The sequence below is a fragment of the Onychomys torridus genome, chromosome 6, assembly GCF_903995425.1.
Source record: "Onychomys torridus chromosome 6, mOncTor1.1, whole genome shotgun sequence".
In the NCBI taxonomy this organism is placed as follows: Eukaryota; Metazoa; Chordata; class Mammalia; order Rodentia; family Cricetidae; genus Onychomys; species Onychomys torridus.
The window spans coordinates 114,024,088-114,048,042 of record NC_050448.1 but is presented as its reverse complement, the minus strand read 5'-3'; the positions used below and the strand labels follow the sequence as shown (position 1 = coordinate 114,048,042).

Sequence of the window (23,955 nt, the reverse complement as noted above, 5' to 3'; positions counted from 1 at the left end):
TCCTTTACGGCTCCTTCAAAGGCAGTAAGAATCCTATCAGGTTCAATGTGATCCAAAGAAATCCCCAGATCTGTGACATTTGTTTTTTAGAAACTAAAACTGCAGTTCCCAAGGCTTCAGTCCTCTTCCTGGTCTAAGCTGATCTCGTAACTCCACGGATAACTTGGCACACACGCACAGCATGCAGAGCGAATTAAGGCCGACTACCTTGCTGCTCCATCAGTTAGCTACACTGGGAACGGGAGGGCCATAACGGTGCCAGCACCCATGGTGGAAAGGGCCAGCCATGTGAACTGATTCTCACTATACCCTGTCTGCTCTGAGACACACATTTTCCCCTTCACATTTTAACACCTCTGAAATTGAAATGTGGTTTAAAACTCACAGTATCGTCCCCGACCCCTGACAGTATTTAAAATAACAGCGTGTCTTACAATTGAGGCACTGATGGTACAGGTCCGCCCACCCACTAGGAAGCCACGACCCGGGCTGAGCGTTCGAGACTGGCTACCTCACCCACCCCTTGTCTTTACTTTCCAAACACTGAAGTGGGGGTGGGGTGGCGAACGGACAGCAGTGTGAGAACACTGTTGACTTTACTAACATCTTGATTAAGTTAAATGTCAGAAAAAGCTCTCTACTGAGAGCGTGGGCAAAGAGCACAATGGTGGGGGGGTGGTGGTTACTCTGCAGTTTCAGGGAAGTCTGGGAATTGTCCGCCCAGCAAGGTCTTGCCATTCACAGCAGGGAGTCTGAACTGAGTGAGGCAGGAGGATAGTAAATCCCAGTGGAGAAAGAGAAATGCAGAACTTCCCAGAGCTCAAAAAACAGTATGACATCAAATAAGATAGAGTGTGGTATAGTCTACACACCGACAGAAACGCTTCAGTGTATCTTCTGCAAAAATAAGAAAATTAAAAAAAAAAAAAAAATTAGGCCTCCATTCTTCCTGCCCTTGCTCCGAGGGAGCTACCTTAAAAATGCTGTCACGATTAGCTTTCTATTCCTGTGATGAAACACCATGACCAAAAACAAGTTGGGGAGCAGAGGATTTATTTCGCTTCCACTTTCACATCACAGCCCATCATTGAAGATTGGGTAGGAACTTAAGGCAGGATCCTGGAGGCAGGAACTGATGCAGAGGCCATGGAGGAGCACTGCTTACTAGAGTACTTCTCAAGGCTTACTTAGCTTACTTTTTTAAAAAAAATACAATCTGCCAGCTGCCCAGGAGTGGCACCATCCACAGTGATTTGTACCCTCCCGCCTCGGTCATTAAGGAAATGCCTCCACAGACTTGCCTAGAGGCTGAACTTATAGAGACATTTTCTCAATCAAAAGTTCCCATTCCCAAATGACTCTGGTTTGTGTCAAGCTGACATAAAACTAGCCAGCACAAGTGCTTAGAAAGATTTCTTGTTTTCAACACCCTATGAAAAAACTATGGTCAGCCCTTCTACTAGCCTGGCCAGTGTGCTATTTCATTTTATGTTTCTGATCTAAAACATGATAAAAGTATAGGAAGAAAACACCTTGGCAGGTTCGTGCCCTATTTATGGTGCCAGACAAAATACAGTGACAAGTGGCAGGTGGGTAGGAGTACACAGGATTCTCTCAGACCAGGATTACTCCAAGGGCAGAATACACACTTTGTTTTATGCAAATGAAACCAAATGCACCCCAGGGGGGAAATGTCTGACTTTCTAAGGCTAAAGCTCCCCGTGGACAGCAGTCACTGTCCCAGATGCAGTGCTCAGCTACAGGGTCACCACCAGCAGTGGGTGGGACGGGCCACAGAGGCACCATGGTTAACTGCCTGTCTTGCTGCATGTCGCCCATGCCAGCCACTCATGCTTCCGTTTTCGATGTTTGAGACGGTCGGCGCTGACTGTGACGGACAGGACGCAGTGTCTTTTTCTGAGCGTCACAGAAGTTTTACTTTGAAACTGGCACTATACTGGCCCTTTTCAGGGAAAAGGGAAAACAAATTTGGGTAAGTTTTGGAGACCACAGAGCTCCTACGTGGAGGAAAGGAGGTTTAGCCACGGGAAATTGCTCTCACAAGTCCTAATGAATTCCCACTCCCACCTGGAATGGAAATGGCCTTGCACTCAGGCCAGAAGTTTATGGGATGTGATCAGGACTTAACATATTACCATGCCAGCAAGCAGAGGAGTGCTGAAGTAAGAGATGGGCGCCTACCTCAGTGTCAACACTTGGAGGCAGAGGCAGGAGGATCAGGAGTTCCAGCCCAGCCTTGGCTACCAGGGACTCCATCTCAAACAAGAAGAGACAAAATGCTGCCTTCATATAAGGACTGACTGTGGAAGGCCATTCTCCGTGCTGGTGTTGAGCATGGAGAAAGGTGCAAAGTCCAGTGGGGGTGGGGGGGTGGGGATGGGGGGTGTCTGGGGTGTGCGCACTTTCTTCTCCTCTTTACACAGTTCTCTTTCCTCCTCTTGGCACTCTGGGGGAAATCGTTCTTTTCTTTCAAGAATCAGAATGAAAAACTTGGAAAGAGATGGTTTTCTACAGAGGAGAAAAAAAAAGAGAGAGACTCATAATTTCCTTTACAATTTTGCTTCAGTGTTTCCTGTTTGACTTGTGTCTTTCCAAAGGAGGGTTTAAGAATTTGGAAAGGGGGCATAATTTGCAACGAAGGGAAATGTTCCATACCTAAGTAAGCAAATGGCACGGGGCAGGGCCTCCGCTTGCTGCATACCTTCAGCACTACATCAGCAGCAAATGTCCTCCCAACTGCCCTCAGCACATGTGTTTTGTTTTAAAACTCAAGTTGTTCCAGCTCCAAACAATTAAGAGAGAAGAGCCAAACCCCAGAGACAGGCACACAGCACTTGAAGCAGTTTCCTCTTCCCATTTCCTGAAGGGAGGGTGCCCAGAAACCCCACCCTGACCTCCCTCTGAAACCCAGAGAGACTGGTGTGGAGGAGTGCTGGGCACTCTGAACGGCACCCTGTCACCCTTCCGAGATGGGAGGAAAACCCAACACCTCCCACACAGGAGTGTATGCAAATGTGTGCCATAAATGTCTCTCCATCAAACGGCTGGAGTTGTAACATGAGTAATGATACTTTCGTCAAAATTTGCTGAATGCAAAATACAAGCTGAGATACTTATTTTCCTTTCTGTTTGTAGTGCTGGGGCCAACTTTGGGTCTCTTACACGGCCAAGCAGGTGTCCTTCACGAAGCCATACTCTCAGCCCCAAGACACCAGATTTTTTAATTTTCATATATATATATAAAATGAATCTGTTTCATATCCACCTCCAACTACCCCCTCTTGCTCTCCCAGGCCCACCTCCAACATGTGTCTCTCCCTTCTCCATGCTCTCTCTTTTTCTTTCATTCATCATTCACTGACTCCCGGTAGTGCTGTCTGAATGAACATGGGCCACACTCTCAAAGAAAAATGACTCTTCCTACCCCAGTGGGCTTCACTTGCCAATAGCGCCTCACAGAGGGGTGGAGCTTCATGAGCCCCTCTCTCACCCATGCAGAAATTACAGGGCTGGCCTCATCTTGTCTTATGCAGGTAACCTTGACTGCTCTGAGTTCCTAAGTTGCAACGGCCATTATGTCTAGAAGACAGCATCTCACAGGACTCCACCAAACTTCTTAACCTCTTTCTAGTCCCTCTTCCATGATCCTCCCTGGGCCTTAGGGAGACGGATAGAGGTGTCCTATTTAAGGCTGAGCCCGTATTCTCAACAGTCACTTACTCTCAGCAATGGACCAGGTATAAGACTCTGCACTGACTATTGCCTACTGCAAAAAGAAGCTTCCCTGACCAAGGTTCAGAGTAACGCTGACCTATGAGTATAAACATATATACATATATATGTTTAGAAGGAAGTTTGGTAACATGTCTGTTGGCCAGAACAACAGTAGCATGCTGCTTCCAAGTCCACAGGCTTTTGACCAGCCATGAATTATCTCCACAGAGCAGTCCTCAAATCTCAGCAGAAAGCGGTTGGTTACTTCTGTAACAGTCTTGCCACTATTACACCTGTGAGCACATTCTTTCCTGTAAGGTTGGTATTGTAGCATGCAGGATTCAGCACTGGGTAAGTCCATTGATGAATCTTCTCCCCCAGCAGCCTGCATAGAACTCTTTGTCACTATGAAAGCTATGCATCAGGGAAGAAGATTCCAGGTCAGTTCCAGCTCAGTTTCTCTGTCCTGCAACCAAAGTCATCTTGTATCTTCAGCAACAGGATCTTACCACTAAGAAAATGTTTTGTTTTCTTAAGTTTACTTTTTCTTAAATTTGTTTTTGTTTTTTGAGACCAATCTTGACATGTATCCTGGGCTGGCCTAGAACTTGCTTTGTAGACTAGGCTGGCCTTGAACTTACAAAGATTTGGCTGTCTCTGTCTCCCATGTACTGGGATTAAGGGCATGTGCTACCATGTCTGGCCCTGATATTCTGTTTTTAATGCAAATTTGCAAAAGCAGTACTAACAATGTGATTGGTACTAAACAGTGATCATTCAAACGGAGGTATGGAGACAAGTGTTAAGTGTACACCAGGTTTGAAGATGTGATGGGAATAAAAAGAATATAAAATCCCACTAATGGCTGGTTTGTTATTTATTCTATGTTGAAATGTTAATATTTCAGATCTACTTGGCAAATATAAATTTACAAGTAATTTTATTTGCTGTGAGATGTCTTTCTGCATGCTGTGAATATGTGTGGCTCCCACTGGACAATAAATAAAGCTGTTCTGGCTTATGGCAAGAAAGCTTACAGCCAAGTGGGAAATCCAAGCAGAGATACAGAGAGAAGAAGGGTAGAACTGGGGGAGATGCCAGCCACTGCCAAAGGAGCAACAAGATGCCAGCAGACCAGTAACGCCATGACCACGAAGCAACATATAGATTAATAGGGGTGGGTTAATTTAAGATGAAAGAGCTAGCTAGCCAGAAGCTGAAGCCATAGGCCACAGTTTATAATTAATATAAGCCTCTGAGTGATTATTTTATAAACATCTGTGGGACCATGAGTGGGAGAAATGTGTCTGGACCACCGGGCCTGGTGGAACTGAGAAACCTTTATCTTTTCTCTTTTAGTAATAATTCCTGGAAAATGTGCTGTATTTGCAGCTTGCATTAAATTACATTTGTGGAGAGTAATGTTGGCCTAAAGTATCACACACCAATTCGATGCAGTAGATATCTGAGATTTCTCATATTTAACTAATAACTAAATAGGTTTAGAAACATTGTTTCTCCCAGCACTGCACAGGTAGGTGCCCGAGCTGGGTCATTTGGGACATAGGTGCTATTGAATATCCCTTTAATTTTTTTTACTTTTAAAAATGTTTTATTTATTTTTATGTGTATGGGTGTTTTGCTTGCAGTGCCCACAGAACCCAGAGGACAGCATCAGGTCCTCTGGAACAGGAGTTACAGAGAGTTATAAATTGCTACTCAGGTGCTGGGAACTGAACCCAATCTTCCAGATTAGGGGTACTCATCCTGTGCTTTCCTAATACGCCTAAAACTTGTTCTACAGTCCCAGCAGAGGGGGAGAAGTGTTGGGAAGTGCACGCACTGATCCTCTACGTCGCTCCTCTGATGTCTAGGCATCAAAGGCACATTCTTCTGACAGAACTGAGAATGGGCCCCTGTGGAAACAGAGAGGCGTGCAATGGTGGAAGCCTGCTAGACTCGCTTCCAGGGCCAGCACAACTGATCCTTTGGCAAGGCTGGAAAGGAAAACGGTCTAATGGGGTGATTCCAGAAGGATGCATCTGCTGCCTTGTCAAGTGGAAAACCTCTTCCATATCCAGTTATTTTCAGCCTGGCAGGCTCTCCATTATTGTGGAATGGAACAGTGTCTCATCCTAACTGGCACTAAATGGATACTTCAAAAAGCCACTAATCCATCCCTTTGCAGTAATTCCAGTCTCTTTGAGTTCCAGCTTTGTACTTGACCTTACATGTCTCAAGATAAACAGAGGTAAGAAAACAGACACGGCTCTGGTTTGCCATAGGAGTACAGTTCAGTTAGAGGGGATAATTGTCAAATAGTGAAAGACGGAAACTGCCCCATGGTAAGAAGAGAGTTCCAAGTCCCCGCGTCTGCAGGGAGACTGGTGTGGCGGGAACACAGCAGCTGGCAGGGGCATGGCATGTACTCAGAAAAGCAAGCATGGCACCGCACACTGGCTCCTTGTAAGGCACCCATTCATCACCCCAGTGACAGGAAGTTGCTCGGGGACCATCTGTGTGGTGGGTGGGAGTGGGTGGGGCAGGCTGGTACTGATGAAAAGAATCACCATGTGGGTGGCAGACGTCTGGAGTGGATCCACAAGGATCCAAAGGAGGCAGCTTGGACATGCAGACAGGAACTGGTCCTTTCCAGCATATGGAGGAGAAATGGGTACAACCAAGAGCTGCTAGGTGACATTTTTCAGTAACGGCAAGCCAGAGGTGGGAAAGTAACTGACCTTATACCTGGAGACTATGGCCCTTCAGTTTCCAGTACAGGAGAAATACATCCACTGCTCTGCAGACAGAATCAACTTCTGGGTTCTGTTTTCAGAGCTGGCTGGACCTAGCGGCAATTCTGAAGGATGTTTTTCTTGAATGAGTACTTGGCTGCTATCTGAATTCTCTGTGAAGCAAATCTCACGTTTTGTAGTTTTGAAAACTAAACTATCTTAAAATCACCAAATATTTCTACCTCCTCTGCTAGTTTTATTAAAAAAAAACAAACAAACAAACAAACAAAAAAAAACCCCACCCACGAGGGTGCAGCAGCTCATCAAAGTTGTCCGGCAGCTTCTAAACTCTTTAGCTCTTTACTCCTGTTTGCTTAGAGAGTAGCAGTTTCACCCCTGGCTTCTGCCCAGACTGAAACAATGTTCAAGATCAGCAGGGCGGGAGCTAAAACGCTGTAGAGCCTCAGTGCCAGCCTAGGAAGCAATGGAAGCAAGAATTAACATTCCGCCGAATGTTTAAAGAAAACACTTTTTGACCCCCCTTCATTCTGAACCAACACTGCAGTTCCGGTAGATGGGTGGCCAGTTTACAGAGGTCTGCTAAGTACATACACTAACACAATACCTGTCTTCCTACAGCAGTGACTTATTCTGGGAGAAAAGTCCCTGGACAATTCCTGCCACAGCAAAGAAGAAAGTGTGGGCTGGTGGAAAATTCAATACACAAAAAGTCAATCCTACTCTTGCCACTGGGTTCTGGTGTCCCAGTTTATACAAACAGCCCAGAACTGTCTCGATAAGATGGCATGACAGATAAAACTCAAACCTGTAAACAGGACATTCCTCATCGAGGCCAGGGTCAGTGTCTCACTTCACACAGTCACAAGGCCATTGTCAGAGTGCCTCGGGTACATACTGCTCACAGAACTCTAGCCCCACTGCTGCACAGCTGCAGACCATGGGAAAGGTAGCGTTTGCTGGGCATCTACAATCAGCAAGGCGGCCGCCGGAGGGCTTCAGACAAGTCAGGGTACTGAACAGACAAGTGCCTACTGGCGGGGATGTTCGGGAAGAGATGAGCAATGAAAGTCGCAAGTGAGAAGGTTGCACAGGGTGGCTGATGGCGAGGGCAGTGTGAGGAGGTGGAAGCGCCGTGAAAGGCAGGTGTGGCCATTAAACTGTGAACTCGGGGTAGACAAGGGGTCTCCATTAACCCATGTGAGGGGCAGGAACTGACATGCAGTGACTCTGGAGTCGAGTTTGCTGCTGTTACAGAAGACAGGGTCCTAGCACCCACGTTAGGTAGCTCACAACCACTGGTGACTTCAGCCCCAGGGGATGAAACAGCCTCTTCTGGTCCCTGTGAGCACATACACACAGAGACACACAAATAAAAACAAAATAAATCTGAAAGAAAAACCACCTGTGAGCAATGTGGCGCCATGAAGAGATGAAGTTGCTGACTGGCGGATGTCAGAACAGCATCCGAGCTGAAGCCAGACATCTGGGCTGAGGCCCTGAACAGAGGGGGGAACAATGTGTGATACAAAGTGCCAGGGGCAGGGAAGCACAGCACAGTAGCCAGGCTGTGTCAGGCTTCCTAGGCCACAGTGAAGACTGTAGTGTGTCCCCCCAGGAAACAAGAATCCCTGAAGGAGGGTCTTTGGCTTCCCAGAGTCCTGCAGTCCTTGCCTGTGGAAAAGAGATCTAATGAACGCCTCGTATAACTAACTGCTCAAAACAGTGGGGGCTGCGAGACCAAGTGTGAGAGTCCACAGGCAGTTCTTACTGCCCAGGATAGCAAGTACCCCATGCAGACCACTCCCTGCCCCATCTCTCCTCAGACATTCCCCTATCTGATGTCAAACTCCTACCATCCACAGTGGTCATCCTAGCGCCGGATCCCCTCTCAGCATCAGAAAAACCCTGGTGCAAGATGAACACAGGCCCTGTCTGCTCAGAGCTTCCCTACCACACCTGGTCACATCTGCAGGTGCACACGGGACTGGAAAAGAAGGGTGTGTCAGATAACAGGCAGGTCAGCACCTATGCTCATCACGGAGCACAGGTGCACATGAAGCACCTGAGCACTGTTCAATTCTCTTTTGTCACCAGCTTGAGGATCCTTCCAGAAGAGTGCACCGAGTGTCTGTGTAAGTCAGAGACACAAACAAACTCTAGAATTTGAAATCCTGGCCACTCCTTTTCATAGCAATCTGACTGAACGGCTCCAAAATACTTAAACTCACAAATTTGGGGAATCCACATTCAAAGACTTAGCTCAGAATGCTTACCTATACACAGGCCCTAGGTTTGATCCCCAACAGTATATAATTAGTAAGTATGAAGATAGATACATGAATGAAGAAATGAAGAAATTTCTCCCAGATCTTCCATTTCTCTGCCTCTCTCTCTCTGCTTCTCTCTCTCTCTCTCTCTCTCTCTCTCTCTCTGCCTCTCTCTCTGTCTCTCTCTTCCCCCCCCCTCTCTGTGTATGTGTGTGTGTGTAGTATTTGTGTATTCATGCATGTTTTCAAATACGTAGGTACAGTTCTGTGTGCACTCATGTGCAGAGGCCACAGACTGCCAACTGATGACTGCCTCAACTGCTCTCCATCTTATATATTGAGACAAAGTATCTTACTTGAAACCAGAGCTTGATGATTAGGCTCATCTAGCTCTAGCCAGCCAGCTTGCTCTAGGGACCCCTTGCTTGCCTCTGCCTCCTGAGTGCTGGCATTCCAGGCAGGCTGCCACAGCCCTCCTGCATCTATGTGGCGCTTGGGATCTGAACTCACTCCCATCCTCACACTTACGTGGCAAGCAGTTTGTCCACTAGGCCACCTCACCCGCCCTATCTATTACAGGCTTTTTCACATCTTCTGGCTCTTCCTGCCTATCATTTCTTGTTTTGGTGTGATGACCGACATGCATGAGCTGAATTTCACTTACCTTCCTCCAGATATATGAGTACATCAAGGCTGGTCATATGTCTTAAGAAATCATTCTACATGTTTGGGATTTTTTTTTGGGGGGGGGGGTTTGTTGTTGTTGTTTTGGTTTTTTTATATATATTTATTTTATTTTATTTTTTCATTATACATATCAACCCCAGTTCCCCCTCCCTCCCCTTCTTCCGCCTCCTCACCTCCCTCCCACTCTACCCCCATCCACTCCTCAGAGTGGGTAAGGCCTCCCATGGTAGCCAACAAAGTCTGGCATATCAAGTTGAAGGAGAGCCTAGCCCCTCCCCATTGTATCAAGGCTGAGCAAGGTATCCCACCACAGGGAATGGGTTCCAAAAAGTCAGTTCAGCCGGGCGGTGGTAGTGCATGCCTGTAATCCCAGCACTCGGGAGGCAGAGGCAGGTGGATCTCTGTGAGTTAGAGGCCAGCCTGGTCTACAAAGCAAGTTCCAGGACAGCCTGCAAAAGCTACAGAGAAACCCTGTTTCCAAAAACAAACAAACAAAAGTCAGTTCATGCACCTGGGATAAGTCCTGGCCCTGCTGCCAGGGATGGGTTTTTTTTTTTGTTTGTTTGTTTTGTTTTGTTTTTGTTTTTTTGGTTTTTTGTTGTTGTTGTTTTGTGTGTGTGTGTGTGTGTGTGTGTGTGTGTGTGTACGTACTTGACACAAGCTAGAGTTATCTGAGAAGAGGAAACCTTAATTGAGAAATGTTCCTATCGGATTGGCCTGGGGACAAGCCTGTGGGGGCATTTTCTAAATCAGTGATTGATGTGGCGGGGGCAGCACATTATGGATGGTGCCATCCCTGGGCAGGTGATCCTGGACTGTATAAGAAAGCAGGCTGAGCAAGCCATGCAAAGCAGGCCAGGAAGCAAACGGCCTCTGCGTCGGCTCCTGCCTCAGGTTTCTTCTCTCAATGATGAAGCATGTCTTGAGTTGTAAGATGAAATAAAGCCTTTCCAAGCTGATTTTGGTCACTGGTGCTGTATCATGCATAGTAAGAGAAACCTAAGTCACGTAACACTAGGCAAAGCCACACAGTCTCCTTTCCCAGGAGTCTGCTACTATATGCAATGACTTCTAGTAGCCCCAGTCTCCTTACACTACAGAGAACTTAGGAGAGTTAGTCTGTGCTGCAGAGAATGGAGACCAGACATTACCGCTTCTGGTACCTCACATATAGGGAACATGAACATACTTTCTGAGGTTGGCTTCCATGTGGCACCCCTGGTTTTCTATTACAACACCCCCCTCAGCTCAAGCTGCTTCAGGGGACTTTGCTACATGCAGCCACAGAGTCCTAAAAACAGATAATCCCCATGCTATGAAGAGAACATTTAAAGTGGCCTGGAACCACAGGGCTCAGGGGCTTCCTCTGTCCCGGAGGAGGGTGCTAGTCTTTTCCAGGTGTTCTAAACTGCTAGGCCAGCTGTCATGACCAGGCATGAGAAAGAATACATAACTTAGTCTACACATCCACCTGAAGGCTACTCTCTGCTTGTTTATGGAACTGTGGACACAGACTGCCAGGGCTCGAATCCAAGAACTGGATCGGAAGCAGTACATCACACAGAGCCTGGGAAAGGAATCAGGGGCCAGGAAGGGGGCCTCTTTGGAACTGCCCAGCATGATGGGCTGGCAGTATCTTCCCAGAGATGATGAAAGGCCTTTGAGCATGCACTGTTCCAGGAGAAGGCCTTAAAGAAATGCCCTCAGACTGGGTCAGTCTAGTTTAGAAAGCTCTTTGTTAGAGTTTGGACCTTGACATTTTAGCAAGAGCTAGTAATATGAGATGTGGAGGGGGAGGGCTATGTGAGCAATAAAATCCATATTCTTGGAAATTACCCAGGCAATGCAGGCACGTAAAAAAAGAACGTGAGGGATTAGCTATCCACTTCTGGATAGAAACATGGAAGTTGCAAGCTTACAGCTCACTAATCTTTGCTTACCCTGACAGGGCTGTTCCATTTGTTACCCCTCTCCCAACCATTAGATAAAGCCAAGGCTGAAAACATACCAGAGGCTGAAGGCTGAAATGGACTGGGAGTATGGCAGCCTACAGGTGTGAGAGGTAAGTCACCTGCAGCCAGGCATGAGCCTCTGTGAACAAGCTCACACCATCTGCGTCAAGCAGCAAGCGGTCCAGCCCTCATGGACTCTGTCTGAAAGTTTAGGATTCTTAGGTGAACAGCTTCTGTGCTGAAATATCTTGTAAACTTAAAAAATAAAACACCATAGACATGTTTTAAGAGAACACAAATAAAATTCAAAATAGGATTCCTCTTCTTAAGGATGCAAAAAGAACTATATTTTTCAATGGATTTCATATATTTAGTACTAAGCAAGCATCATGCTAGGTGCCAGGGGTAGAAAGGTGAAGGACAGAGCCAGGCTGTGGTGGTGCACGCCTTTAGTCCCAGTGCTTGGGAGGCAGAGGCAGGCAGATCTCTGAGCCCTGAGTTCGAGACCAGCCTACAGGTCTACAGAGCAAGTTCCAGGAAAGCCAGGGCTATGCAGAGAAAACTTGTCTCGAAAAGAAAAAAAAAAAAAAGAAAAGAAAAGAAAGAAAGAAGGGTGAATGAGATAATGGATGTTTCCTTTTATTAAAGAACTAATGAGGGCACATAAACAAAATCACAACTTAGGTTCAGGGACTGGAGCCTTCCCAGAGGCATAGATAAGTTGCCATAGAAACAGAGGTACTGGGGTTGGGGATGCTGTCAGAAGAAGCTTTCTAGGAAGCTGTGTTTGAAAGGGAAGGCAAAAGGAGCCTTCTCCTGCAGAGGCAGCAGCTTATGCAGAAGGATCAAAGTCTGACACAGTGAGTCCCTTCAGGAGTTTGCAAGCGTGCAGCAAGGCTCCAGGCTGGCAGCGGTCCTCACAGGATGGTTCTGCACCAGCAATAGCACCAGGGGACTTATTAGAAATGCAAGGTCTCAGGAATCTCTTGTCCTGCTACATGGAAACTGGCAAAGGCTAGCGAGCTTTCAGTGACATGCCCTCAAGGTCACTGTGATCCAGGGCTTTTAAAAAAGGTTTGTTTTTATTTTCTGTGCATAAGCATTTGGCCCGCATGCATGAATGTGTAGTATGTGTGTGCCTAGTGCCCACAGAGGCCAGAAGGAGGCATCGGGACCCCTGGGACTGAGTGGCAGAGAGCTGTAAGGTGCCATGTAGGTACTAGAAAGCAAACCTGAGTCCTCTGCAAGAGCAGGAGGTGCTGTTAAACAGCTGAGCGAGCTCTCCAGTCCCTGCTGTATGGCTTTTTAAGCTTGAGCACCTTGAGGCTAGAGGGCTAACTGAGGGCATGGTCAGCACACCACATGTGGTGTGAACACCCAGGGACCACCAAGCCATGGGGAACCAAGTTAGGACTGCCAGCAGAACAGGGCAGGGCAGGGGCCTGGTTCGCACTTTGGAAACTTATTCTCTAGAGCAGAGAATGAAGAGAAGGGGGGCGGGCTGCTGACAGCAAGGCAAAGTGGGAAGCCATTGCAGCCATCGTGGAAAGACACCAGCCAAAGGGGGAAGACACGGGGACATCTGGGTGGAGACTCCAAGGAGACTCCAGAGCACGCCGTGACAAGAGGCAGAAGGGTGGATGGAGAAGACTGCAGGCCCTTCCGTCGGGTTTGTAGGTAGTGAGAAGACTGAGCCATAGTTCCACACCGCCACACTCATGGTCAGACTTTTCCGGGCCTCAGGCCTGGGCAAACTGGGACTCATAGTTTCAACACAGAGAAGAATCTGGGACTAGCTGATTTAGGGAGCAGAAATAGAGGATTTTAATATGGGCTCCAGCATAAGGATTTAGAGAAAGAGGGTTTCACAAGAAAGTAAGACATACCCAAGTGTGTGACTACGGGATTCTTAAAGAGTCATGGAGGAATGTCATAGGTAGGTGTGCGCTTCACAAGGGTGAGTCACAACCGTCTTAATATTAGCCATATATATATATCCTCATATATGTACTTTTGGTGACTCTCAAGTTACATCCCAAAAGACTGCTAAGATATCTTTCTCCCTTCATTCTTTATATGTGTAAGATTATAGAGTGGCTCCAGAGATGCCTTGGACGGATTATATATGATAAACCAGAAGCCACTGAGGTTATCCAAGGGTGGTAGGTTACTCTGTGTCCTTTCCCTGTAAATGGGGTTTCTGGGGGAAATTCCTAGAAAACTAAAATTTTCAGTTCATAGCCGGAAAGGGAGAAAGGCCTTAAGCAGTTATTAAGAGCACAGAAATTCTCACTCTGATGCAGCTGAGTGGCTGTCGTCAACCAGAATCCTGGTTGAGGGAGTGACGTCCTTTCTCGTGGTCTCTAAACATTTCCATCTTTCTATCTTACAGTCCCCAAAACGTGAGCTTGGCCAAACCATCCAACCTTCCTGCTCCTCAGTTTCTAAATACATGAAATGGGGTTATTTATAGAAACATAAGCTCCAGAGAGGTAGAGATTTTTGTCTGTTCAGGTCACTCTGTGACACTCAAATATAAAGCCATATATGTGTCTCAAACACATACACAACACACAAACACAGCCCACATTCAGACAAAACTACTACAGAAATCCATGTTGAACACAATTTCTCGTTGGAATTAGAATATGCCAGAAGTGAATGCATATAGATCCCAGTAGTAACAAAGGCACCCAAGAAAGCCAGAAGTACTTTGGGTCCCTCTTCAGACAGGAACTGAATTACCCCACAGTGGGCCTTCTGGAATGGTAAGTCCTAAGAGAAATAAACCCCTTCCTAGAAACATTGCAGGGCCTTGTTAACAGCTATTACAAGTTATAATTCTGGTCAAGTCAATCACAAGGGAAGTGGTGGCAGGTACCTTCACTTCCAGCTCGCTCTTACATTCCCATGCCTGTGTTTAAAATCCCCTTCATACTTTCACTGCGTTGACGTCATCTCTCTGATCCTTAACATTCAATCAAAACCTAGGGAAAAAAATAACTTGGCGAGATGAATATACGATACAGAGAACACACGGAGGAAATCCAAATTCATTGATTATCATGTGAAAGAAGGCCCAGAAGCAATTAGCCCTTTGTTGTGAGTGACAAACAGCCTCCATATACAATGCTCTGTACACTGAGGCATCTTTGATCGGCCTCCCTGGCTCAGTGGCTCACAAAAGAGGAAGGAGCGGGATGCAGGAAAACAAAGGGCAGCCTGCCGGCAGCGTTTAGTTATTTATTCTGTATGTTCAGCTCAGTTTTTCCTCTTTTCTACTTTTCATGACACTATAAAAAGAAACAGGATGGATCCCTTTCAGCCAAGAACATCGGCTCTGCATACTAAGGAGTATGAGCTTCACAGGAAACCCACATACGCCACCACACATCAACCTCTCTGCAGTTGGGTACGGGGAATGGGTTTGGACACATCAGCCATTTATATGTCCTTTTATATGAGAGTTGATTTCCCAGACTCTTGGAAATTCATTTGCATACAGGACAAGCTGTAGTCGTAACCATGTGCAGCTTGAAGAAGATGGAAGGCTGAGCACTCAACAGGCGCTGCCTTGGAAGCTAGCCATGTGAACACACTCTGGAATTTTCCTTTTCTATTAAATTTTTTTGAAGAATGATGAAGAACAGCATGAGGGATATGAATAAGCTATATTTATTTTCCCTGGTTCAAAGATGCTCGTAACTTCTTGTTCTCTGAATAAAGAAAGCACCGTGATGGTCAAGAGAAGGGATGAAATAATGAACCTGAAATCAACATGCTTCTAAAATGACTGATTCAGATAAATGTAAAGAGTCAATATGGAAATAGAAACTTTAGTATTAAGGATTAAGACCGTTGAACCTTTCCAAGGTAAAAGAAAAGCACAGCTGGACTGCATGAATTGGAAACAGTAATATGGTCCAATAAGCAAGACCTTGAATGGCCAACTCCGGTTCAAAACTGGCCCCAGCACTCACCAAATGTGACCCTGGGCAAGCTGACAGACTTGGTTTCACAACGATATGTGCAGGCAGTAACAATATTCACCAAGGCAGACGTAAGAACTGGTGGTTGAGACACTGCGTGTGCAGTAGGCACTTAATAAACACACTGCTGCGGCAATTAAAATGTAATGGAGAACGTTTCCTAAGCTTAATATCAGGTCACTCCTCAGCTAATGGGAAGAAACTACCACGCCATCTGTGCCTTACACAATTAATCAAGGAGATTTCTATCAGAACTGAAAGAGTATATATTGTGTGGGGAAAAGATTACAAAGAGGATTTTTTTAATCCCCTTTTCCTCATTTGAAAGAAAGTTCTTTTCATACTTAATATAAAATTTCATTTAAAGCTGTTTAACCGAGAAGATCGCCACGGGAGAGTAAACCACTGACAGAATACATTAGGCGTGCATTAATTCCGAGCGGTAGCATAATGCCTATGAAAAAGAAGCTGGCGGGAAGCCTCCGGCCTGCCCTTGAGTCTCAGCCAGCAGGGAAGGTTCGTGCAATATGAGTAGTGAATGGGGAGACCCTGGGTGATTAATTAGTGCCCCATGTCAATCCTACCAGAGCAGCTTTCTGCCAGTATGTAAATAAGCCACCGCTTTTCACTTCCCGATCTCAGAACCAATGGCCACGTGAGCATGACTTTGTCAAGCACTTTAAATATTGAAGGAAGATTTCCTCCAAATCTCCTTTAAGAAAACCCAGCTTCCTCTGACATACATTTTAGCTGGGGTAAGTGGCAGGCGGGATGGGAAAGACTCCAAATAAGGCAACTTGTCTGCAAATTCGCTGAGTGTGGAATTAAACTAAACCCATTTCAAAGTCTCCGTTAAGTGTTTGATGCTCAAAAGAGACATTTGCCTATGGATGAACAGACTTGCTAAATATGCTGAGAAGTCCATCAAGCCTACAAAAGAAATCATTATAAGAAGTGTGTGCCAGTTTATTCATAGTAAATGGTTGCCAGGGGAGGGGGGAGACGTGGCGTTCCTGGGGGCTGGTTGGGAAGAGTCAGGGGAATGGCTGGGTTAAGAGAAACCAGAGGCTAACTGGGTGAACATGGCGAAAATACATTGTATTCATATATGAAAACATCATAGTGAAATCCATTGTGAGTAATTCAAATAAAAAGTCCCCTCATAGTGTGCAGTAGTGACTAATTCTTCCTGGACTTGACATTGCAGTCATTGGTGGGTTCTATTTTAGCCCTTTAACTGTCTGCATCTTTAGATGTTTAGTAATCTTCGTAAGTTATGAGCTCCTAGATGTTTCTGGCAGGTAGTTTTTTAAGAAATTTATAAACAGCATACATTTGTTTCTCAAATTATAAAGTCTGGGAAGTACAAGGATGGCATGTATTTTAATCAAGGTACTGCCCCAAGATTGATGGGACTGTGGCGACATCTGTTAGTCGAGATGGTATGGGGCAGGTCCTATTACATCAGTCAAGCTTCTGAAAATTAGATCAATGGGGACTAAAACAACCTTCCTAAATCAAATCACTTCCTTTAAATAAGGTCAGCCTTTGGGTAGATAATTTGTGTAAACATAAAATAGGCCCTGCTCTTTTCTGAATGTCATCACTAGAAGCACAAATCTGAGTTCCAAATTTGAGAGATGGCGTATAATTAAGGTATCTGTATTCTTTCTCCCCCATGTGATGTTTTTACACTATAGGTAAAAGGCTCCAATATAAATTAGTAAAATGCTGCATATACATACTCTCCTGTCAAGGATCTACAATCAACACAGAAGCACATGAAAAGTCACTTCTGTGGTAAAAAGGCAGGCCTCCAGGCTGAAATAATTACCTGGTATGTGCTTCAAAGGTCCAAGGTTTAAAAATTTGCAACACCAACTTAATGTCATTCTTTTTCAGATATGTAAGAAATCAAGGCAGCCTCGTAGATAAGCATGCCACTGGAGCAAGGGCAAAGGCAGTCTAATTTGGTGGCTTTCAAATGTCAGCGCAAAGGTAGGGGAGCATCCAGGGCACTGTGCAGTTTCTATGGGCTTCAGTGGCCAGGACACTCCGCAGCATGTGTGGGTTGATGGATGAGGTTAGCACAGAGCCTGTGCCCTGACCACACTCACCATCAAGCCAGAGATAAGTCGTAAATCAGTGATTAGCCTAAGAGCCAATTTGCAGTAAATGCTGTAAATGAGATTGAGAAAAGTGATAAGGTCATAGAAGGCACCAGATGCCAAGATGAGGGAGGATTTCATGAGGGTCACGAGACTCCAGGGAGGGCTCAGGATGTCAAGAAATGAGGATGGAGAGCCTTCCAGACCACTGTTTGCCAAATAGCAGGTCACAACCTCCCTGCTGTCAGTTTCATAGGTCAGGACCAGCATTTTCTTCCTTAATGAAACGGAATACGATGTTATTGAGTGTGGCAAGATGAAGGACTACCTCAAGAAACTTCTGCTTCACCGATAAAATGAAACATCGAGGGTCTTGGTTTAAAAGGTGTGTCCTGATTTATGGGAAACGAAGAGAGAAAACGTCTACCTGGCTAGAAGAGAACGTGGTTATGAGGTCATTCCAGGCCATTATCTACAAAATGGCATCAGAGCGTTCAGACTGGATAACGGGTGAAGAACGAGGTCCGAGGCAGCGTTTAGTGTTTCACCCTTCCTGCCTTACATTTTCCTGACATCTGCAGCTCGGACCGCCTCGCCCACAGGCTTCTGCTTAATTGCAGGAGCTATCTTTTGAGGTAGTACCGACTGTGGCCATTACAGTCAGACTTGACAACCAGCCCACAAAATGAGGCTATGGCTTGGAATCCAAGGCTCAGAATAGCCAAAAGAGATACAAAACTACAGAGTGATCAGAGCCAGGGCCTCAGGAATTTTAAACTTGCACCTTCAAAGGACTAATGTGAATAGACATCACATGACTGTATTACTTGAGTGTCTTTTGATCACTCAATTCCAGAATATGAGATCAATTTAATACTCTCCAAATCTCAGGCAAAAAAAAATTACATAAAACCTCAGGAGTTCAACTGTTCTTTCTTAGCAACTCCCCCAAAAAGGTTTGAGCAAAGGCTCTCATTTCTCACCAGCTGCAGTAAATCCCTCTTACTTCATTTGGCAGCAAAGAAGTTAATGACTGTTATCACTTGAAAAAATGCTTTGAAGAAAATATAAAAATAGGTGCAAATGCAAAAGGCAGCCTGAAGCAGAAATCCTGACATGAAAGAGGGAACCACTGCCTTCCCCAGACTCAGTCAGTGAAGCTCTATTCTGACCCCCCAAGGCATCCTCTCTGATCCTGCCCACCCCAGGAACACTGGAGGACTCAGCGTGTGAGCCATGCATAGCCTGGAAAAGCCAGGGCTACAGACAACCCAGATGCCAGCCCTCAGGATGGCTGAGAACATCCCAACAGTCCCAACCAAAAAAAAAAATGTAAAAGAAATATTGATAGAACAATGGTGTGTCTAAAGGAGAAAAGAAAGGAATTGGAAGTCATTAGTTTCAATGAATAGAATACAGGAGGTAAGGGAATCAGTCTTCTCTTTCCTACTAAACACACCACTCAAAAGAATCAAGGCTGTGCTTCCATATGGCCAGAATAACCCACTGCCCAGCAGGCAGAGTAGCCAGGACATGTGCTAGATGGCAGTTCTGCCACCCATCAGAGAAGCAGCTGTTTCTGCTTGTCTCCCACACTCTTGGTGATCTAGTCTAGGGTGCCTCCTTGCACAGAAGAAGAAAGAGACCCATGATGTGGACATTCAATAAAACAACCCTTAAATGTGCTGATGCAGAGTGGTATAAAAATCCCAGATGAGCTGATCCAACCAACTCCAAGGAACATTATCAAACCAACAGAAATCACACCAGCCCCAAGAATGAAAAGTAACAGACGCTGTTTTCTCACTTTTGCTAAAACACTGATGTAGCATCCAGTCTGCTTCTATATTTAATGTTTTGTTTTTGACTTCCACAAATGTTTACATAGAGAACACCTGTTTACATAAGTATATTGAACAAAACAGCCAAACCCAGAGGCCAGATTGAAGTAATTAGCCCTCGTATTTAACCCAAGCCAGCCAATTATGACAAGGAGTAAAGAGGGTGAGTCTCAGATTCATCTGAAGACTTAACATTGGCAGCATTAGTAAGATTCAGTCCGATGTGGATGTAATCCAATCTCTTCTGAATGAGGAAGAGGCTTTCCCCTCATTTATTTACCAGATACATGATGAGGAATGATCAGTTTTGTGAGGTGTAGCTACAAGGGTGCCCACCATTCTGCTGGAAACAAAAGCATGCTACCAACTCAGAATGAGCGGACCACAAGTCAGTTTACATTTCTCTCATTCAGTCTTCACAGTTACCTTAGGGCAGAGGCACGATGAGAACTACATTTAACAGATGAGGGGACAGTTAAGGAACTCACGTGGGTCACACAGTGGTAAAGTCTGACTCCATAATCCAAACTCCAAATCACAGAAGCCCCTTGGCCACTTTAAATGGTATAGCGTGCTATGACGTAAATGGAATAGCATGCTAGGATGTAAATGGTATAGCGTGCTATGATGTAAATGGAATAGCATGCTAGGATGTAAATGGTATAGTGTGCTATGATGTAAATGGTATATAGCATGCTAGGATGTAAATGGTATAGTGTGCTATGATGTAAATGGTATAGCATGCTATGACATAAATGGTATAGCGTGCTATGACATAAATGGTATAGCCTGCTATGATATAAATGGTATAGCGTGCTACAATGTAAGTGTTATAGCATGCTAGGACACAAATGGTATATAGCATGCTATGATGTAACTGGTATAGTGTGCTATGATGTAAATGGTATAGCATGCTATGATGTAACTGGTATAGCGTGCTATGATGTAAATGGTATAGCATGCTATGATGTAAATGGTATAGCGTGATATGATATAAATGGTATAGCATGCTATGATATAAATGGTATAGCATTCTATGATGTAAATGGTATAGCATGCTATGATGTAAATGGTATAGAGTGCTACGATGTAAATGTTATAGTGTGCTATGATGTAAATGGTATAGAGTGCTATGATGTAAATGGTATAGCATGCTATGATGTAACTGGTATAGCGTGCTATGATGTAAATGGTATAGCGTGCTATGATGTAAATGGTATATAGCATGCTATGATGTAACTGGTATAGTGTGCTATGATGTAAATGGTATAGCATGCTATGATGTAACTGGTATAGTGTGCTATGATATAAATGGTATAGCGTGCTATGATGTAAATGGTATAGCGTGCTATGATATAAATGGTATAGCATGCTATGATATAAATGGTATAGCATTCTATGATGTAAATGGTATAGCATGCTATGATGTAAATGGTATAGAGTGCTACGATGTAAATGTTATAGTGTGCTATGATGTAACTGGTATAGCGTGCTATGATGTAAATGGTATAGCGTGCTATGATGTAAATGGTATAGCGTGCTATGATGTAAATGGTATAGCATGCTATGACGTAAATGGAATAGCGTGCTATGATGTAAATGGTATGTCATTTTGTGATGTTACATCAACCCCCTCACACACATTGAGAACACACACACAGATATGGGGCTGCCCTGTACCCAAGTATTCACTTACAATGTACATGATCTTGGATCTTGAAGGCACTTGTATTTTTACCTGTCTATATAGAGAGCCCCCAATGTTCAATTAACACAGGTACCCTCAAAGTTAAAGAAGTTGGAGACTTTCTCTTTCAATAGAGAGGGTCTGGTTCAAATTTGAAACCAATCACAGCTATTTCTAAAATGTAAAATAACTGCCAGAAGCAGTCAGGTAGGTCAAAAGCAATATACTCCCTAGAAATAAAAATAAACAGAGCCAATGTTCTTGTCTTTACCATGGACTTGGTCTACTTATGCATCTGGTTTGATCATCTCACTGACCTATCAAAAATTGGTGTAGGGCTGTAGTTCAGTAGTAGAGCACTTGCCTAGAAAGCACAGAGCCCTGAGTTCAAATCCCAGCCCTGGGGCGGGGGGATGGTAAAAGTAAAAATAACTGAAATATGGCTCAGTGGCAGAGTGTTTGGCTACCATGTGTGAGGCTACAGGTTCAGATCCCAGTGCCACAAAAAGAAAAGAAAAATACATTTCTTAAAATCTGAGGTGAACCCCATCTACTGTCCAATTATGGATGGTGAGCGTAAGAGACATCAGCCGTCCTGGAGTAGAGCAGTTGCCTATCTAGTGAGTAGGGAAACGAGATTCAACCTAGGTTCAAATCCTCTACCTCTTCAATCTCATCCCCTCTACAGAAGGCTTGGGGAAGATTCATGAACATGGAGCTGAAGGGATGACTCAGAGGTTAAGAGCACATGTTGGTCTTTCAAAGGACCAGAGTTCATTTCCAAGTACCTACTCTAGGCAGCTCACCACTAGCTTGAAGTCCCGCTCAAAGAACTCCAACATCCTCTTCTGGCCTCCGTGGGCACTAACATGCATGAGTACACACACACACACACACACACACACACACACACACACACTCCTGTGCCCCTTATGTGGGCACTGTCTGGTGCTCTGAAATATGGGGACTAGCACCCAAGATGCTAGCTTTTGTCACAACCTGGCACCTTCTTCTGCATCCCTAGCAAGAAGATTCTCCAGTTCTCTACTCACATGCAGAGAAACATCCAGATCAGCATAGGAAACAGACTGTAGGGGCTGTGGGGAGCCACAGGGATCCAGTCCTCAAAGACAAGGGGTTTTTTTTTTTTGTTGTTGTTTTGTTTTGTTTTTTGTTTTTGTTTTTTATTTTATTTTTTTTATTTTGTTTGTTTTTTTGAGACAGGGTTTCTCTGTGTAGCCCTGGAACTTGCTCTGTAGACCATGCTGGCCTCAAACTCACAGAGATCTGCCTGCCTCTGCTGGGATTAAAAGCATGTGCAACTACTACCTGACAAAGACAAGGGTTTTAACCAACGGTTATAAAGTAGTAGCTGCATTTTGAAAACAAGTGACTTGGAATATATGCAAGGACCAGTACCTCTGTGGTCACCCTGCCTGCTCTTCACCCTTGGTCATCACAAGATCTTTTCAGAGCTGGAGAAATCTTTGAGTCTCTCTGGCTGAGGGAGGCAGGGCCAGAAACCAGTGGCACCTAGCCACTGATATGCCACGTTGCCCCCTTAGTTTGAAAGGCAGTTCATGATATAGGTGGGAGCAGAGGGCAGGGTTGGGATGTCTAAGATTCACACCCATGTGATGACTATGGCATGTGGTTCAATAGCAAAAACAAGACCATCAATATTAGGGTGGAGTAATCTAGTAAAAACTGGTTTTATGTCTCCCTATTGCCTGATATGTGTGTGCTATTGGATAAAATATTAGCCTTTGGTGAATGCAAAGCACAGAAATTCCTTCAAAGTTAATATTTTATGATATACTTTGTTATCTGTTTAGGCTGAAATATTTATCAACATGTTCTATGACTGCCTGTTCAGGAATTTATTCAAATTTATTCCACTTTGCTATTCATTTCATATCGATTGTTACTGATAAATGTCCCGACTATATGTATTAAGAAAGTATTCATTCAAATTTATTTCATATTATAATGTGCATTTTATTACCATTTTTCACCAAAGTATATGTTTGTTTTTAAAAGCCGGGTATGTATGACAAAACATCCTCTACCTGTAAATGACATCAGCCACTGTTTACCTGTAAGTCTCCTCCCCCGTCTGTGACTTAAGAGCTGAGGGAGGTGGCTGTAGAACAGGTACATGCATAGATGCTGTGACATCCTACCCCACCTCAGGACAGTGCATCTACAAAAGCAAAATGCTTCTCTCTCCACAAAGACAGAAGGAGGGGACTTCACTTTCAATACTTTCATGTTTGAAATACTTAAATCTTTTCCCTCAAATAATTATTTTAAAATTTGGTGGTGGGGTGTGGGGAGAAGGCAGCTGGAGAGAGCCGAGTAGTAAGACTGGTTTCCAGCACCCACATCAGGTGGCTCACAGCTGCCTGTAACTCCAGCTCCAGGGGATCTGACACCCTTTTCTGGCTTCCACAGTCACTGTACATACATGTGATGTAATAAAGTTACAAAAATAATTAAACATTTGGAATATATTTCATAATTCTATATCGTGTGTGTGGTGTGTGTGTGTGTGTGTGTGTGTGTGTGTGTGTGTGTGTGTGTGTGTATTGGAAGGTATATATTCTGAAGTGTTAGGGAACCTGCTAGGGCCATGTGCATGCTAAGCAACACTCTATCAAAGTTATGCATACTTTTTCTTCTAACATTTTTTTTATTGTTTAAAATTTGAAATACATGCAAATAATGTGTTTGATCAAATCTACCTTCATTCTCTCACTTGTAATTTTTTTCCCTATTCCTCTACTACTTCTCCCTGCCAACGCTATGTGCTCTTTGTTTTGAATTCACCCAGTTCACTTAGTGCTGCCTGTCGGCACATAGGTGTAGGACCATCTACTGGAGCACAGGGCCAGATCCCTCAAGAGAACTGACTCTCCTCCCTACCTGCAGCC

The 23,955-nt window shown here is 44.7% G+C and overlaps 1 protein-coding gene across 1 annotated transcript in view; it reads right to left on the bottom strand.

Annotated features, from left to right (window-relative positions):
* Nucleotides 1–23,955, bottom strand: part of Tspan5 (tetraspanin 5) — a 167,235-nt gene that overhangs the window by 39,925 nt on the left and 103,355 nt on the right. The gene's annotated exons all lie outside the window — the stretch shown is intronic.